Here is a 13,134-nt window from a genome sequence, read left to right as displayed (position 1 = left end):
AAAATATATAACAAATCAGTATCAGTAACAAATTTATATGCCCCAAATGTTTTAGCATACAAATTCATAAAGGAAACATAGTTTGAGATACAAGAAGTTATACATGGTAATGTTAATGATAAGAGATTTCAATATTCCTCTTTCAGTTTTGGTTAAGTTTAATAGAGACATAAACAAAAGGGGAAATATTGAACTGAACAAAATGCTGGAGAAATTTAGATCTAGCTGTAAAGAAATTACCAAAGGGAAAAAACTCCCATTCTTTATGGATTCACAGGAGAATTCTATCAAGTTTTTAAAGAATAACCTTTGAAAAAGTGCAACACTTTAATGCTAAAAAAAAATCCTACAAAATATAGGTACAGAGGAACTTTTTTTTAATACCATATCTAAAATCAAAGCAAGCATCAGGTGCAAAGAGATACATAAGAACCTTTTTCAATTAATACAGGAATGAAGCAAGAATTCCCACTCTCCCCATTATTAGGTGACATTGGTAAAACAGGAGAAATAAATTAGGCATTAAAAAAATAGGCAAACAGAAGCTAAAACTAACTCTATTTGCTGATAATATGGTAGTCTGCTTGGAAATCCTAGGGAACTAGCAAAATTGAGACAATAACTTCAGCAAAGTTTCAGGCTATAAAATAAATCCTCAAAAACAATAGTATTTCTATTTATTAATAATAAAATGCAAGAAGCAATAATAGAATGAGAAATATCTTTCCACATAACTATAAAATGCATACAATATCTGGTAAATCAAATTAACTAAAGTATATAAAAGAATTGTAATAGATTCAATTGCAAAATGTTCCTTAAAGAAAGAGTAAAAAAAAAAGAACTAAAGAAAAAATTAAATAGCTGGAGCAATAGTCAGTACTCATAAGGCTGTGCCAATATAATAAAAATGAAAATATTACTAAAATTAATTTACAAAGTTAATGTTAATACCAATCAAATTAACAAGAAATGCTTTACAGAACTTAATAAAATAATAATGAAATCCATCAGGAAAAACTAAAGTTCTAAAATAACAAGGGAATGATGAAAAGAAGTAAGAACAAAGAGGGAGTAACAGTTCCAGAGTTCAAATTAAATTTAAAGCAGTAATTATCAAACTATCTAATACTGATTAAAAAATGGAAAGATCAATGGAACAGATTAAACAAGGAAAAATTCAGGATCAACAGAACTTGAAAATCTAGTGTTTAATAAAATGCAAAGCAAAAATTACCTAAGGGGGAAAAACTCCTTATTTGATTTAAAAAAAAAAGCTGAGAAAACTAGAAAGCAGTCTGGCAGAAATCAGACTTAGTCAAATACCTTATATCATATCCAAAATAATGCTATTTCTCCTTCATTCTCAAAGAAGACTATGACATCAGAGAGGTGATGCCATGACAAGCTGGTGAACTTGATTTCAGTGAGGGGATGCTGTGCTAAGTCACCAGTCTCACTTTCTCTTCCAGAGCCAATGTGGATCCAGTGGCCAGATATGAATCAGGATGACTGGAGATGGCCCTGGATGCAAGGCAATCAGGGTTAAGTGATTTGCCCAAGGTCACCCACTAGTAAGTATCAAGTGTCTGAGGTAGCATTCAAACTCCAGTCCTCCTGACTCCAAGGCCAGTACTTTACACTAAAACAAATACAGAGCCAAGAAAACAATACATACAATAACTACAACAATGTAAATGGAAAAAACGATATACCAAAAAAGTCAAAAGTAAATGTAACAAAATTATAAAGATCAAGCAGAACTCAAATGAAGAAACATGACAGATCACCCCCACTCCTTTGTGGAGGTAGGAGATCCACAGGTATTTACATACAGCCTGCTTTAGTCTTTTTTTTCAATGTTTGATCTGTTATGGTGATTTTTTTCCCTCTAAGAAATCCTTTTTTATGTAGGAAGACTCTCTGAGGGTGGGGTTGAAAATAACCATGGTGATCTCAGAAAAATAAAATATCAATAAAAATTTATTTTTTTTAAAAATATGCAATAAGATTCTGAGATCAGACCCAGATTGTGAAGGTTTTGTCAAAAAAAAAAGTTTAAATTTGATCCTAGCATAATAAGAAGTCACTGGAGCAATATGGGCAGTGTTCTTGAGGGGACTGCCCACATGGAAGAGAGAGATATCTATATATAAAAAAAAATATGAGGATATAATACCTACATATTTTTCAGATTTTACTCCTTGACTTCCATAGTAGGATTTCATGAAAATTTGAAAACTGATATTGTTGGAAAATATGACAATATGATTCAAAAGTAAAGAAATAGTTTAGAGTTTAAGAATAGTAAAGTGATAGCACTCATTTTTAGATCACTTTTAAGTAAGTACTCATGGTCAGATCCCAACATTCCAGTCTGTGAAATTAATATACAGAATTTAGGGAAGTCAGCCAATCACTTCAGAAAAGCTGAAATTAATGATAAAGATATTTGTTTTCAAACTAAAAAAAAATTCTGGCCACACTTTAAGGATAAAAATATACTTAAACCCATCAAACTCTTACCATTCTTTAGTGAAGAAAGATAAACAATCTATACAAATGTTTATTGGGATAATTGTCTTATCTTATTAAGCATAATAAATAATAGTAATTAAGAAAATTATTTTCTAGTAGACACTCTATCAAATGTGCAATACTTTGTTGTACATATATACATGCTATTTTAAAGTAGTTTCAATAATTGTAATGTTTTAAGTAGACTTCTAAAAAGGCCAATATACATATAAGGAGCATTTTTATGCATAGAATTTTTTTATTCTAATTAAGTTTTTACTATCATATAGTTAAAATTCTCCTCCTCACACAAAACTTCAAATATATCCTCATCCCAGGTAAAATCAATTATACTGGAAAACTGATTTCATTTTTTTTAATCTTCAGTTGAGATTGCATTTATTTTTATTTATAAGGTATCTCAAAGCTTTTAATTCAAACATAAATAAATCGAATCCCTTCTGGAACATTATTATCAGTGATAAGAATAACAAGTTACCTATATGTGCTATAAGTAATTAGAAGAATTCTGAAAATCACAGAGCAATGAAAAGGCCTATGATAGATGTGAATAGGCTGCAATACATTAACAACTAAGAAGTGAGCAAGAGAAGCAATGTAGCGTAAGTATAGCATCAAAAAGGTGAATGATCAGAGAAAATGGGTAAGACATATGGTGAGAATAAGAGAGAACTGATGGACAACCCTGTCTTCTCCACTAGAGAATTAAAGGAAAATCCCTAACATGCTAAATCGGCACTGTGGGGAAGACCTTGGTAACTTTTGCATTCTTGGAAGCAGACCCATATGGAGGAGTTATAGATCCATCCACATATCCCCCCCCAACAAAAATTACGTGAGTATAACAGAAGGGACAATAATTTTTCAAATGTTACTCCTTAACTTCAATGATAAAATTTTATGAGAAGTTCAAAACTGATAGAAGGATTACAAAAAATGATACTGTGATTGAAGAATAAAGAAGTAGCTTAGAGGAGAGAAAAGTAAGGTATTAGTAGTATACTTTTTCTAAAGCACTTTTAATTGGTTAAGGTCCCAGAATCTACAGTCTGCAAAATTAACAAATTAGTTCAATCACTCCTGAAAAGCTGATTTTTTTTTATACAGGGACTGCAGTTAGACAAAAAAATTCTTTCCATTCTTTAGGGAGGAAAATATATTTAAGTCTTTAGGGAGGAAAATATATTTAAAGTGACAGCCAACCTCCAGCCTCTATTATTTTCCATTGTCCTAAAGAACAAGGAATAGCACAAAAATCCTAAATGTCAATTTAGTCAACTGGATGAATTTAAGTGATTTCCTCAATTATATTTAGTCAAATAAAGGGATTCTTCATTAAACTTAAGCAAACATGTTATGAAGAATCTGAATTTTAAAAATTATTTAGGAAGAAAAATAATTTATATATTATAAAGTTTCAAAGTTAAGAAATTTTCAGATTGGAACTTAACAATTTAAACATTATTAGGTCAACTGAGGAAATGAGATCAGATAATTTTACTCTATTCAACTAGTTCATTTAGATCAAAAGACTTACAAGGAGTGTTTGCCACATATTACATTTTGCAGGGATAATTGATCAAATACCTGATAATATTAAAAGAGCAATATAAAAATCTAAAGAAGTAAACATTACATTTGTAAAATTTGATTACAAAATAGATGACAAAAATCTTATATATAGACAAATAAATAGGCACAAATGCTTTTTATTATGTTCATCTCAGTTCATTCCAAATACTCATTTCTATTAAAATTCGAAGTTTATGTCCATATTCCATCTGATGGAATCCTGACCATCAATTTAATCAGACTTACATACCTCAGACTGATTTTTAATTTACACAATACAATATAATTACCTGGAATCTAACCTCTGAGGAACTTTTCTTATCTGCTTGTTGTAATAGTCATCCTGAACTAGAGGCTGACAGACTATCTGATATTGCAAATTTCTATATCTAGAATAACATCAATGACAGTGGTAATAGCAGGTCTTATCCAAGATTACTAAGTCTGGTCTTAAAGTCCTCTCCTAGACTTGGAATTGTTGAATTTGCCCAAATCTCAGTGTTTTTTTTCCTGGTACTTTGATGGTTTTAACAAGTCTATTTAAGATAATATGCTCTTGGGTAATAGGCCCACATTCAGTTGAAGGCTAGAGTGACAGAAGACATGTGGGAGAATTTCATTGCCCTATATCAATGACAACATCTAGGTCTAGAGTCAAAATTTTTGACCTCATTCAATGGTACAGTTCAGTCTGGCTCTTTGAATGAAGTACCAGACCACAAATGAGATTTAAAATTCCCTTATTTAAAAAATAATTTTTTTTATGTTTCTTCCTTAAGGATATGATTTCTCCCCTATCACACTCAGTTTGGAACAATGTATACCATGGAAACAGTATAAAGACTGACAAATTGCCTTCTGTGGGGGGGGGGGGAGTAAGATTAGGGAAAATTGTAAAACTCAAACAAAATCTTTTTTAAAAAATTAAATAAATAAAATAATTTTTTTAAGGTAATGGGGATATATTTTACCCTGAACAGGTTTGCTGACTAGTTACTCTTTAAAATAATACCTTAGGGGCAAGCTAGGTGGTACAGTGGATAGAGCATCGGCCCTGGAGTAAGGAGTACCTGAGTTCAAATCCAGCCTCAGATACTCAATAATTACCTAGCTGTGTAGCCTTGGGCAAACTACTTAACCCCATTTGTCTTGCAAAAACCCCCCAAATGTATATTATATATATATATATATATATATATATATATATATATATAAACAATACTTTAGAGCATATTTTAAATTCCTCTCCACTCCTCAAATCAACAGCCAAGACACCATTTTTAATTCTCATTCAATGAAGATTTCAGCTGACAATTGTCAGGGGGCTACTCATAACTGAGACGAGATGTAAGAAGCTACTACATCTCTCTACCCAAATTCTCTTTCCATAGAACTATTTAAATGAATGGTGAGGTCTGCAGGTTTAGGGTTTCATTTAATTCTATTTCTCAGTATATCACTAGGAATATAGTGAGGCAACTGGCCCATACTGGCTAATGCCAGAAACTTCACCCTCTGAGCCATTTGATGACTGATGACAGCTGGTATAACTAGTAATAGTAGATTCAACCTCCCTAGACCCTCTAGTTTATAAGGGAGATACACAAGAGTTAGAGCAAGGTATAGCTATCTCCTGGCATCTTTTAAATTATGCTGTCCAATAGTTTGAGGTCACTCTTGGAGACTACACCATTCTTAAGATGGAATAATATAGATGCAGGGTTTAAAAAAAATTCACTATGTCTGTTTTCTTACAAGTAGCCAAATTAGACTTAACCATTAGTTGTAAGACTGTAAATATATTACATCTTTCACAGAATTCACAATATGGAAGAAGGGAAGAACAGGTGTTAGACATTACTGAGATCCTCTGACTATGAATATGAATTATGTGAGGAAAACCTTCTTCTGGTCATCCATTAATAAGTTACACATTTGATCTTGTTAAAACGTACTAGGCAGGGGTGGCTAGGTGGCATAGTGGATAAAGCACCGGCCCTGGAGTCAGGAGTACCTGGGTTCAAATCCGGTCTCAGACACTTAATAATTACCTAGCTGTGTGGCCTTGGGCAAGCCACTTAACCCCATTTGCCTTGCAAAAACCTAAAAAAAATAAAAAATAAAATAAAATGTATTGGGCAACCTCACCTGGTTCAACATTTTAGTCAGGAAACCAAGGATGTCAGCAGCTATGGCTAAATTATTTGCATGAATTAGGACATTAATTTTCCTATTGTATAGATCATACCTTAGTCTTGTATGTATGTTTCTATAAATATAAGGGCATATATTATCAGCCTAGTCCTATTAAAAATTATGAGTCAAACAAAATAGCCTCACCTCACCCTGGTAGGATGTTAATGACAGATGTAAGGGTATGCAGAGTTCATGCTGTCCTGACAGAGTCTTCCTACAGCATTAATTACCTCTTCATGCAAACCAGCCTATTTTAGTGTTACCAATACTGTTCTGTGGGTTAGTAAACCAAATGCATTGGTTGGAGGGATTCAGTACACCCCACACAATTTCCTTTTGTTTGGTTTCATATAATATGAAGTGAAATAACTGCCTGCACAAAGTCCCTTTGATTTCTGTTGATGTATATCTAATTCTTATCCTTTAATCAATGAATTTTTTAGTCAGGTGGAAGTGAGACCATAACCCAGTAAATAGGTCTCTAAGTGGATGACTCACACCTGTCACCTTCTCTGTAAATTTAAATCATCATAGAGGACAACCACTCCTTTGAGAAATAAATGTACTGATAAATTAGCAATACTGGTTAAAATGTGTTCCTTGGAATCATATTCCTGGATTCTTCCAGATGCAATGTGTAATTATATTCAGTCTTGGGTACCCCAAATGAAGTAAATGGTTCCTTAAATCAGCAGAAATATCATGCTTTGCTATTAAAGCACACATAGCTATAGGAAGGGTGGCACTGGGCATGAATACTTATTAAAAAGTATTCTTACAATGTTACCCTGCAGATCTGGATTGTTGAGGCCTCATGAGTTACTTATCTATGGGTAATTAGTTCTGTACTGTTTCTGCAGCCAGGCAGTTCACAGTTTAAATCAGCAGTAGCAACACAAAAAGGATTTGACTGGCAATGAGGAAAAGATGAGTATTTTTACTATGTATATTTCAATTAACTTCTCAAGGTCTCAGTTTTCTTATCTGTAAAATCAAGGGTTTAAGTAAATTACTATTAAGATCATTCCTTCCTGTTCTAAAATTCTGTGATTATAACTATTGCAAATATCAACTATTTATTTTATAGAACCTTACTTCATAGGCATTTTCCAGAGTACACATATTTCCATCAGCATGAGATACCCACCGGTATTAAAAAGAAGTTTCTTTAACAAGCAACTGCTACAGAAGACAATGCCAAGAATATTTTGTTTGGTGAGTAGCCCCACATTAAAATAAACCACAATTCAATCATGAATAATAGACAAATTCATGTGTTTTAATAATAGCAAGTTTACAAAGCACTTCACAATTATATTCTCATTTTAACCTCACCACAAGCTGGGAAGTTGCTGCTATCATTATCAGGCCACATTAAGATGAGCAAGCTGAGGCACAGAGAGGTTAAATAACTTGTCCAGGGTCACATGACTAGTTAATGTCTACAACAGGGGTGTCCAAACTTTTAGCTCTTCTGAGCAACATTACCTAACAAAAATTCCTCAAAGGCAGTCTACAGAATATAATGCAACTCACACCACCAAGAACACCACAACAAAAGTGACAGGTCCACTTGAATGGGCCCAGAGGGCTATACTACAGTTTGGACACATCAGGTCTAAGGCAAAATTTGAACTCATCTTCCTGACTTCAGTTCCAGCTTTCTATCCATCACTCATAGTAATGCTGCTACCAATAGTGCCACCTAGTGACCTGTAATACCACATTAAAATGAGGAAGCCATATTTGGTGTAAAAAAAATGACTTCAGAATATCCAATGTTAGAAAGGAAATAGGGTTTAAAGTTAGTTAAAGAAATCATAATAGAGTTCTCAAAATACTTAAGTTGGAAAAGTGGTTATATAGCAAGGTGGTTGAATGATTAGCCTTTTGTTTAGAAATAATGGAAAAATTTCAGAAACTGCAAATTTACTATAAAAATCAAAAGACCTACAAAGATAGGAAAGCAAATTCCATAAAAAACAAAATAGTCATAGCAGCATTTTCTTGATAACAAAGAACAAGTAAAATAAGATGTCCATATTTAGGAAATGACTAAACAAATTAAAGTACTATCTTAAGTGCCAGAACATTGTAGATCTTTCCAGAATGACACTAGTTATATTTGAAATGTTGTTTTTAAAGGATATAAAACTATAGTGAACATAAAGTGCATATCAAAAATCTGAAATATTTCTGCTACAATTATTGTATCTTTTAAAAACAATTTTTTTATTTAAGGCAATGGGGATTAAGTGACTTACCTAAGGTCACACAGCTAGGCAATTATTAAGCAGCTGAGGTCGATTTGAATTCAGGTGCTCCTGACTCCAGGGCCAGTGCTCTAGCCACCTAGCTGCCCCCAATTGTTGAATCTTTAACACTTATAGTTGTACCAACTGAACTTCAAATATTGTATTTAAGATTAAGCACCATGGAGAAAAAAGTCCACTATGCAGTATGAAAGCTCAAAACCAAACATTACTAAGACCTATCTAAAATTTTCACATTAAGTAATTTGTAGTCTTTATGGGTTCAATCCGAATTGAGGCTGGTATTTCAAAAATAAAATAACTCTCATCTATTTATCAAGATCATTAAAGATTTCTTGAAAGCTATAAAACGGAAATAAACCTTCTGAAAATATTTATCAAGCAAGGAATAAAATAAAGATGCATAATTTTCAAAGATCCACAGTGATAGAGAGGATCCGGCATAGTGACAAGTTGAAGAGTAGTTCAAAGTGATAAGGGATTCTAGATGCTCCTGTTTGCAAATGATATTAAGTCCATTGCATCAAGTCCCAGAACACTGCAGAAACTCCAAGTGATCTGCAATCAAAGAATTCTGACCTAACCATCCATAATGGAAAGAGCAAGTGGATAAAGACCAGATTTCAATATGCATTTGAATGATACCCTATAAGAATTTGTCCCAAAGTATATATGTCTGAAACAGCAAGGCACAAGCTTGAACAAGAGAAACAACCTGGACTGCTTTCTGGCAACTGCAAAACTCTTACTGACACCAAGCTTCTCATGAAAGCAAAGACCCATCTTTTTAATATTACTCTTTTACTAGTGTGATTACTGAACAGCAAGACCAGGAATACTATTGACTCTGAAAAATGTAAATTGAGTTTCAAAGAGGTGAGGGAAGAACACATGGTGTAAACATGCTGCAATATAAAACTAACATGGAATTCCAAAGAACAAGATGAATAAAATATGTCATCAAGAAACTGTAAGATAGGAAGAGAGGACATACTGGATACATGGCAAAAGCAAGGTCAGAGGTGAATGGAAGTGAACTCCACTTAACCCCATGCAAATTTCACAGGTTATTAGCTTCAGTGCCATAATAGCTAGTGTTTGTATAAATAACATTTTCAGGTTGCAAAGCATACTCATAATGAAGATATCACAAGTCCAACTGAATATTTATCTCAGAATAACTAAATTCAAAATAAATCTGGATATTAAGAGATCTGGACTGTAAGTCCAGAAACTGCAGTTTCTAACAAACTCAAGGCTCTTCATAAATTGAGCCTTTTAAAAAATAAATCTTGAATGGTATGTCTATAATGCACCAACAAAACATATCTAGATTTGCAGTTTTATATGACACTACTAAATTTATCAAGCCTCAGAACACAAAAACACCTCAGTAAACTCCACAGCAATATGAGTGTTCTGATTACATCACAAAGACAAGCTGAATAGAAATTACACATTATCTAGATCATGGGTGTTCAACCTTTTAGCTCTTCTGGGTTGCCTCACCAACAAACTTGTCAAGGACTGCTTGTAGAAATTAATATTTATTTATGAACTACAATGTAACCAATGAATATGGTAATAAAATGTAATAAAGTATAACAAAAACAAGTATAATAAAACATTTACTTTTTAAACAAAAAATAAGAAATGTCATTTTTAATGTGAACAATGAGTCTGCTTTTTTGATACCAGTGCATCTATGTCTGGTTTGACAGAAGTTGTAGCAACGTGAAGAATATTTTCAAGATGAAATTTTTGTTGTAATTTTATTTTTTATAAGCTTTATACTGGAAAAAAGTTTCTCATGTACTCCCCAAAAGAAATGTTAAGAACAGGGCAGGTGTTAGTAAAATGCTGTTTTTTTTTCTTTAGGCAGGGATAACTTCTAAAAGTTCAATTCTTTAGGTTGTATATCTGAGAGCAACTCTATACATTCTATTTGCAAGTTTACAGCTGATGTCAAGCGAAAATGGAGAAGCAAATATATTGAAAGGCAATGGTGTTTTCTAAAATCTTGAAATTTGTTCTCAAAGTCCTGTGACAAAATAGCAATTAATGCTACATACAATAAAGTTGTCTAAAGCAATTAGAATGAGTCATATAATGTTTTAAAATAAATATCCTAATTTCTATATGCAAAAAAAAAAAAAAAAAAACAACTGCAAAGGTCTGTGAGATGCACAATGTTAAAGGAAAAAATCCAGCTGGGTTGGTGCATGGGTTCACCCATTCCTTCATTTTCTTAGCAATATGGACCCCCTGAATGGGCTTTGAGGGCAACGTGAGGAGACCTGCTAGCCAGGGTCGGCCACACCTGATCTAGATTTTTAGGTTATCAAATTAGTCCAAAGATGGATTTTTCTTGTGTAGGTTAAATAAACCTAAATAAATTTGAGGGAAAGAGAGTTGAATAACATGTGGAAAACTGCATGTTTTCAATTTACCTAAACTGTTCACTAACTATATAAAAATGTCTCTTTCATACCACTATCAAAATGATACAACATGAATCCAAAGGACTACAAAAACTTCTTGAGTCAAAACAAGTAGCCAAAAGGTTATGGAAAAACTAATGATATAACATTAAGTAAACTGATTATAACTATAATCAACAACACTAGTAATGGCATAAAAGACAGCATAAAGGACATGTATGACCAGAAAAAGAGGTGGGCTAGTCATGAAGTAAGAATGAAGGATAACAAAATCCTAAATAACTACAGAATGGCTTTCAGCAAATGCTAGATGGGTTGAAAATAATGCATTGATATGAACATTCATAACAAAGGAATTAGGCAAGATCAAAGTACTCTTTAGTGTACCAAAGTACTAAGAATCCAAAAGGCCTTCATCACAAGGCTTACCTCTTTATTAAAGAATGATTCTTTCCAATTAACACAATTGTCCAAAATAATAATCTATGGCAAAGTTAATTGGAATTTAATTTTCCCAGCCATTTCTCCTTCCCTGTTTCTATCTTGGCAACATCATCATCATCATCATCATCATAGTCTGACATTTTGCAGAACACATCAATTCTCAAGTGACTTAAGTGGATTTGAACGAGGCCTTTACCCACTAAAACACGTGCTGAGGCTAGATACTGTCTCTTGCTGTGAACCTGATCTATACTTCTCTAACTTGCCTTTGGCTGCACCCAGGGGTCTCAGGAGACTGGCCAAAGGCAGGTTACATCTTCAAAGCCCTGATTTTTTTGGAGGGGGAGTTGAGGGAACAGAAAGAAAACTTTTAGCCAGATAAGGAACTTTAGTAGAAAAGAAGTCATTGAAAATGTGTGTCAACTAAGGCAAGTTGCTGCCTCCTCTGATCGTTGACAAGATCGCCAAATTTTCACAATACAAAAAAAATAAATCTGTTCATGTAAACAAATCCAGATTTCTGGATGGCGATACCTATAGTGAGGTCAACTACCGGTATCCTCGAAGAAAATATAAATTAAAATGCATCATCCAAGGAGGGAGGGAGTCCTGCAGGTCTTAGGTCTCCCACCCCAAGCAACAGCTCGGGAGGCTGCGGCGGAGAAAGCACCCATTCTTTTGGAGGTGCCCCCGGGGCATCCCAAGCCAGCCCGTCCTTCCATGCCCTGCAGGAACTAAGGAAAGGGGAGGGCGCGGCGATGCCCGCCCCCGGCGCGGGCCGGCCGCCCCTGGGCCCCGGGAAGGGGAGGCGCCCCCGCGGAGGGGCCGGGGCGCCGGGGGGGGGGGGGGCGCATGCCCCGGGGCTCCGAGGCTCCGGCGGCGCAGGGCGGGGCGCGGGCGGAGCCACCCGCCGCCTCCCCACCCCCCTCACCTCTCATCCCCCAGGCCCGCCCCGGGCGGCTCGGCCTCCGGCCTCCCTCCGGCCTCGGGGCCGCAGCGCGGGGAAGGCCCGCGGCGGCCGGACGGAGGGTGGGCGAGGGCCCCGCGCTGGAGGCGGGCGGGGGGAGGAAGAGGAGGGGCCCGCCGGGGCCCCGCCGGAGCTTCCGAGCCCCGGGCCCCCGCGGAACGCGGGGCTCGGCCCCGGCCGGGGGCTCGCCCTCCCCGCTCCCCCCGCGTTGCCCGGGGCGACGGCGGGCGCGCGGGAATGCACCTACCTAGAACCTGACAAGCAGGAGCCCCTCAGCCCCGGAGCCGTCAGTCACCACCCCTCATCACGGAGCCCCCGCAGCCAATGGGAACCGCCGGCCCGACCCGCCCGGGCCAATCCCGTCGCACTCCGGTCTCCGGGTGCCCTCGAGCCCAGAGCCAATGGGGGCCGGCGAAGGCGGGAAGCCTCGCCTCTGGCCCAGCCCCGGCCGCCGCCTCCGCTTCCCCGGAGGCGGAGGCGGCCCATTGGCCGAGGCCCGGAGGGGGCGGGCACTGGGGCGCGGTGGGCGCTCCTGAAGGGAGGAATGGAGGCCGTGGGTGGGGCGGCACCCCGGGGGGGCACGCTGGGCTGGGCATCCAGGATCCGGGCGTTTCTTCCACCTCCCCGCGGAGGGAAGGGACTGGGGCAGGGTCACCCTGCCTGGGGAGGGGGCCGGGGTCGCCACGTGCGGCCTGCCGGCGGG

The 13,134-nt window shown here is 36.8% G+C and overlaps 1 protein-coding gene across 6 annotated transcripts in view; it reads right to left on the bottom strand.

Moving 5' to 3' along the window:
- FER (FER tyrosine kinase) overlaps positions 1–12,763 on the bottom strand; it is a 325,332-nt gene extending 312,569 nt beyond the window's left edge. For 3 of the 6 annotated variants that reach the window (XM_074201068.1, XM_074201064.1, XM_074201066.1), the window contains exon 1: positions 12,679–12,763. The gene's annotated coding sequence lies outside the window, so the exon portion shown is untranslated. The remainder of the gene's footprint in view (positions 1–12,678) is intronic. The other 3 variants (XR_012471562.1, XM_074201070.1, XM_074201065.1) reach the window with 2 other exon arrangements.
- Positions 12,764–13,134: the final 371 nt, after the last annotated feature.

The sequence above is a fragment of the Macrotis lagotis genome, chromosome X (genome assembly GCF_037893015.1).
Source record: "Macrotis lagotis isolate mMagLag1 chromosome X, bilby.v1.9.chrom.fasta, whole genome shotgun sequence".
In the NCBI taxonomy this organism is placed as follows: Eukaryota; Metazoa; Chordata; class Mammalia; order Peramelemorphia; family Peramelidae; genus Macrotis; species Macrotis lagotis.
Note: the sequence above shows the minus strand (reverse complement) of the source record. Positions and strands in the feature narration are given on the sequence as shown.